Source organism: Echinops telfairi, unplaced genomic scaffold (assembly GCF_000313985.2).
Source record: "Echinops telfairi isolate 266 unplaced genomic scaffold, ASM31398v2 ScPeMD7_41;HRSCAF=154, whole genome shotgun sequence".
Classification (NCBI taxonomy): Eukaryota; Metazoa; Chordata; class Mammalia; order Afrosoricida; family Tenrecidae; genus Echinops; species Echinops telfairi.
Genome location: NW_022103939.1, coordinates 1,379,668 through 1,386,109, shown reverse-complemented (window position 1 = coordinate 1,386,109; position 6,442 = coordinate 1,379,668).

Below are 6,442 nucleotides of genomic sequence, written 5' to 3'. Positions count from 1 at the left end.
ATCACAACAAAAAAGTAAATGAAATAAATCAATTATTGTGAAAGCATCTGAGGAAAAACTAAACTCATTGACTCCAAATTATTGACAAGAATTAAACATACTTGAGACTATAGGAGAGCTTGCTATGAAATCAATAAATGGGGATTAGACAACCAACATTAATAATTAATATACACCCTCTAAAAATAAAAGAAAATATAAAAACAAACACATATACATATACAGGCACTTCCACCTATACAACCAAAAAATACATAATTGGGGCATGAGTCATGGGACATACCTATATTTGCAAAGAAATAAGTTAGTCTACCTTGCTTTATCACCATTCCAGTAGTGTGGAATGAGAGGAAGGAAGACAGGACATTTCATATGTGCAGAGTTGAACTACATTATGAGGAGATTCCAGCTGAATAAGGAGAAATAAGTCAGACAATCAGAACTCAAAAGCCCGAAGGTCTGCGTCTTGCTTCCTTTGCTGCTCCAGATTCCTGTCTCGGCTCTTTCTGCACTGCTTTGCAGGCCAGTACAGACCTGTTGAACCACACGTCCCGTGTAATCCAGGCCCCTTTGTAAAATGCCATTGTCTTTTATTGATCAAGGGGAGGCACGAATAGGACATTAGAACGCAAGAGTCGGTGGATTTGGGTTACTCATTCCCAGTTTTCCGTGGCATAAGCATTCAAACGGGTGTCTTCCAGCACTTGTCAGGCAGCCCCGTCTGTTCACTTTCAGATCTCATAGCTTTCAGTGACATTTTTTCTACCTCTTAATACAAAGTAAACTATAAAATAAATACTTATTTTGAATGAACAAAGAACTAATCATATAACTTTAAAAGCTGACAAAACCCATGAACATCACAATCTCCTGAAAAATTAATAATAAATTAATAGACTGCCTGGTAAACATCTATAATGATATTCAAAGTGTTCTGATATAATTTAAAGCTTAAAGTACAGAAGGTTGCAAGGCCAGTAAAATACATTATATAAGCATTTAAAATAGATTTACCAATTCCTAACATTTAGCCTCATTTGGTTTAGCATTTTTCTTTTCTTACCATCTGTGTTTGCATGTATGTATATGTGTATAAGGTTTTTCTGAACTGTTTGAGAGTAAATTGAAACCCTATTTCCTGTTTGCCTATAAATCCTTCCATTTTTTCCCTAAGAACAAAGCCAGTGATTTTTTAGAACACAAACTAATCATCAATATCAAGAAATATGAGGGTTTTTTCCCAAAGGGCCACAGAAAAATGTCTATCATATTTTAATTCCACTTGTCCCTGAACATTTTCAAGTCCTGATGTTTTTCTACTATAGTTTGATCCAAATGCATTCTTAATTTTTCTACATATAAAGATATAATGAGTCAGTAACAATTATATACAGCTTTTGAAATCCAGTCTATCGTGAAACATTGTATATTGCTGTCATGTCTCCTATTTGTATTTAATATGCAGGATATTTTCTAGTATATTCTTTGACAAACTTCTTCAATCTGGAATTTTCTGATGACTCTTTATAATTACTGTAGCTGTCATGAACGTGGGCCTCTCATGAGAGCCTGATACCACTATCACAGCTGACTGACAGCTCTGACGGCACCCACTCTGGATGCGCTTTGACATTCACAGCCCTCATCCTGTCCTCTCCTGATCCCTGGCAATGACAGAACACAGCAAACGGTCAGTGTCAGGCTCTTCCTGCAAGAAATGGAACTCCTGCAATGGGCAGTCTTTGCTTGGGGATTCTCCCTTGGCCTGGCTGACACTGTCTCAGAGCCACAATCAGGAGTAATTTGTTACATATGCAACTCTTCCTTCTTCCTACCACTTTACAAATGTTAGAACTTCATCATGGCCTAATGGGTCTCCCAAATTTCATCTTTCTTTACTCTCTATACTTCACTGGTGTATCCTCAATAAATCTATTATGTGCTTAATCCCATCTTGGCATCTGGTTCTTGAAAGACTAACACCAATGGCAGGTAGTTGTGGGAATGAAGACGTCTAATAAATCAGATGGTAAGACGTTTATGACTGCTCATTAATATCATGAACCCTGTGCAAAGTAGAATGTGGGGGCACAATTACCACCTAGATTGGGTTTTGACCCAGTTGATGAAGATTTCACCCATGGCGATGTGGGACAATGTCCCTGTGGAGGGAAAACCTCCACCAAGCGAGTGCCATGATATCAGGCAAATGAAGGAAAGATATGTAGAAACAATGACAGAGAAGTTGGCTAGTTAAGACTATGCACAGCAGAGGGATATTAAGACTATGCACAATGCATGGAGATATTAAGAAACTGAAAGCAGTTAACAAATAGCAAAATCCTAGTGAGATAGTTTGCAAAGATATCCTTCTGTCTTACAGTATAAAATAATAGACGAACAAAAGAATATATAAACAATATGTCGATAAATGAAAATTACTCTTCTTAAGGAAGGTTTCAATTAATTTTCCCCAAGACAGAAATAAAGGAAAAAACTGTGATAAATATTAAAATAACTAATTTTTTTAAACAATAGCTTGTGGTCATTCTCATCCCCCTATATACACATGCTGATCTAAACACATATGAAATTATTCACTTATTTCTGTATCATCATCTACATATTAAGAATGGAAATTTCACACTCTTTCCATCTTCCGTTGAGTTTAGCTTGATTCCCACATTGGCAAATGTGTCTCTGATGCTCTGCTATGTCCCTTGGGACATACAACACCTTTCCCTTTAAAAGGCCAGATAAACATACACAAATAGTCGGATTCAGGGAAGAGTGTGGTACATGTTCATTGATTCTAAGATTGTGGTCTCTTCCTACCAAGGCTCTGGACACTGAACCACATTTCAATCACCTTGACATCTTGCTATCTTGAAATTAAGGTATTGAAGGGCAACAAATGTCTAGTGACTTGATTTATTTATTCATCTCTTTATGGGCAGTGAAATAAATAAACGAGGGACTTTTGCTGTATAAGAATTATTTATGGCATTCTCAGAAATACAAGTGTAATTTCATCCATCCAGTTTGAAAATATGTGTTGTGTGTGGGTATGTTTCCTTTGAAAACTTTATTTCTCTCACTCACAGGTTACAATGCTGCATAATTTTAACATAGTTTTTATGATGATTGGGAATATCTGCTGTTTCCCTAATCAAATAGGAATACTTAGCTCAGTAGGCATACAAGTGAAAGTGAATCCCCCCCATGACAAAGGAAAATGGGGACTAGGTAGAGAATACTTCTTCATCATGAGTCCAGTGGTCAGATTGATTTTACATGCCCTTTCTATTAGATCTAAAAACGAGAGTCTAAGTTTTTCTTGGTAATTTCTAGCAAGTCTTAATTTTTGCTGTATTTCTTCCATCTTGGGCAAGTATACCTACAAGTAGCCAACAATTCTCATAGGAGAAGAAGAACTCAGAAGTGAAGGATTCTGACAGTCTGGAGGGAAACACTCATTGGCTAGGGTGTTAAAGAGGAAAACAAGAGCCAGTATCAAAGGTGTACTTTGCAGAGGGGACAGTCATGTTCCCATAGCACTATTCCAGCAGATCTATTTCTCCCACCATAGTGAGATCAGCTTGAATGCATTTGATAAAAACATTGCCTATTTTTAAAGCAATATTGTTCTCATTTAAGTCTTTGAGCTCTTTGTAAACATTTTATAAGTGGAATATATCTGCATAACAATGAGGCAAGTTTTGGTGATTATAACTATTTAAAGGACATATGAATATATATAAGTAGGACGATTATCTAGTACTTTTAAAAATGCCCTATAGAGGAGGGCATATTTAAGCCCAGAAAAAGCATTCTTTCCTTTTCCAAGTAGGGGTACTTATGGGTCAGCAACGGCTTGATGGCAATGAGTTTATGTATATTGAGGAGGAGCTCAGGTGCCGCAATGGTCAAGTGCTCGGTTATTGTCAGAAACGTCAGCAGTGTGAACCTATTTCTCCTGCAGAAAGCTGTGGCAATCTGCTACCATCACCGTTTACAACCTTGGAAACCCTTTGAGGCAGTTTTTCTCTGTCCTAAATTGATACTGTGCATTGACATACGGTCGACGGTAATGGTTTTAGATATTTCCCTTATAGAGTTCTCCTGGCATAGTGGTTGGTACCCTAAAGTTGGCTACTAACCTAATGTTTCATGGTTCAAACCCAACAGGCACTTCTCACTTGAACAATGTGGCAGTCTGCTTCTAGGATCACTGCCTTGGGAACTTGTATAGTACTTGTATTCTGTCTGGTACAGCTACTTTGAGCTAGAATTGACTTGAGGGGAATGGGTTTTTGCTTATGATTGCCTCAGCTTATCTATCTGATTCACATACACAGGTACATGGTCAAAATGCGATAGAAATATGGAAATATACTTGAATAATAAAAACAGATCATCCTGCCTCCATCAGGTACTTGCTCTTTTCTATGTCCAATAATTAAGACCCTGAACTAATATTGTTTATATATATCATGATATACTTTAACTGCTAGAGAAGCAGAAAAACTGTAGGCTGCACTATGATATAATCTGTAATGTGTAGACCAAAACAGGTGAATATCACCGTTAAAAGAAACTATTCAATGTATTGAAGGAAGAAATAGGGAGAAAAATAGAAATCTTATTGAACTCATTTATACTATATTGTCTGAAATTCCTCTTTTTTGTGTGATAACAAAGATCTTAATTCTATGCCCCATAACAAATAAATGTAAATACATTCAAGCTTTAAAAAATCATTTTATTGGGGGCTCATACAACTTTTATCACAATCCATAAATCAATTGAATCAGGTATGTTTGTACGTATGTAGCTTTCATTCTTTTATAGACCTTTACTTCCTATTGAACCCTTGGTATCGGCTCTTTTTGGTCCCCACCCTCCACCCTAATAAGCCCCTGATAGATTGGACATTGTTATTAATTTCATCTCTCACACAGACCTGTCTCCCTTCCCCCATGTGTTCTGTTGGTCTTCCCCTTGTAGAGGGGTATATGGTTATGTGTCATTCATTGCAATTGGTTGCCCCTTTCTCCCCTCCTCTTCCCGGTCCCCCTACCCTTCCGGTATCCCTATTCCCACTCCTGTTCCTGGATTCTGTGTGTCGTGAGCTCCCATCCCTTTCTATACCTGTGTGCATGTTCCAGTCTAGTCTGAATTGAGAAGCAGTTCTGGGGTCATGGTAGTGGGGGGTGAAGAAGCCTTGTCAAGGAACCAGAGGAATATAGTGTGTTTCATTGATGCTTTACTGCACCCTGGTGACTCATCCCTTTCCTGTGGCCCCTCTGTGGGGAGATTGTTCCACTGTCTACAGATGGGTTTTGGATCTCTGCTCCAGCCCCCCTCATTCTCAACAATATGTCTTTGTTTATTATGTGTCTGCTGATGCTTATTAGCCGGTCCCTATGACTCCTCATGATCGCACCAGCAGTGTGATTCTTCCATGTAGACTTGTTGCTTACTGCTGGATGGCGGCTTGTGTAACTTCAAGCCTTTAAGATCCCAGATGCTATATGTTTTATTAGCCAGGCATCATTGCCTCCTTCACCCTATTTTTTTAATGCACCAATTTTGTCTTCAGCGATTGTGTTGGAAGGGTGAATATCTCAGACTGCCGATTGGTTAGAACAAAGTGTTCTTGTATTGAGGGAGGGTATGAGCAGAGGCCCAAAGTCCATCCCCTATTTCAGTGTGTTGCCGCATAAATTCTTGACAGAAAAAAAATATGTGTTTATCTTCCACATACATACATCTGCATTTGTATTTCTGTAATGATATATATAAAAAAGCCTACAAATATAAGACTCTTTGCAGCCACTCATTCTGAACTTAGCAAGATTGATAGATAGAAAGTTGGGGGTAATTCAGGTTTTCAATACAAAAACATTGTTTATACAGTAAATACCACATTACATAATTTCATCTAAAATGAAAATGGGCAAGTATGTTGAAATTCTAAAGATAAAATATCAGACTATGAATAAACCATGTCCCTTTAATCAAAAATGCTAAGTCAGTTACCAGCTGCCAGGTTCTTTAAATACTTCAAGTCCTCATTTCAGAACCTCCAGCCTATTAAAGCTGAGTGAGGAAGTGCATTTTAATCTTCCACTTCACTAAACTTAGGTTGTGGGAAAACCAATATCAACTTGGAAATAAGAAATTTGATACAATCTGCTCCAATTGCTTACTACCAAATCCTACAATTCCCCCAAAGTGGCCTTAAGCTAACTGTTTTGCTTTGAAAATTTCTTGTCTGACATTAATACATATTTTCCAAATTTTGGTATGCTCTATGTTTATCTAGTTATTGTTGTGTTTAACTTTTATTTGTAGTTTTTTTCTTAATGCACTCTTTTAAAATGTGTATTTTAGTTTTATATGTACTATAATTATGGCTAATTTAGAGTAGTTTAAATAA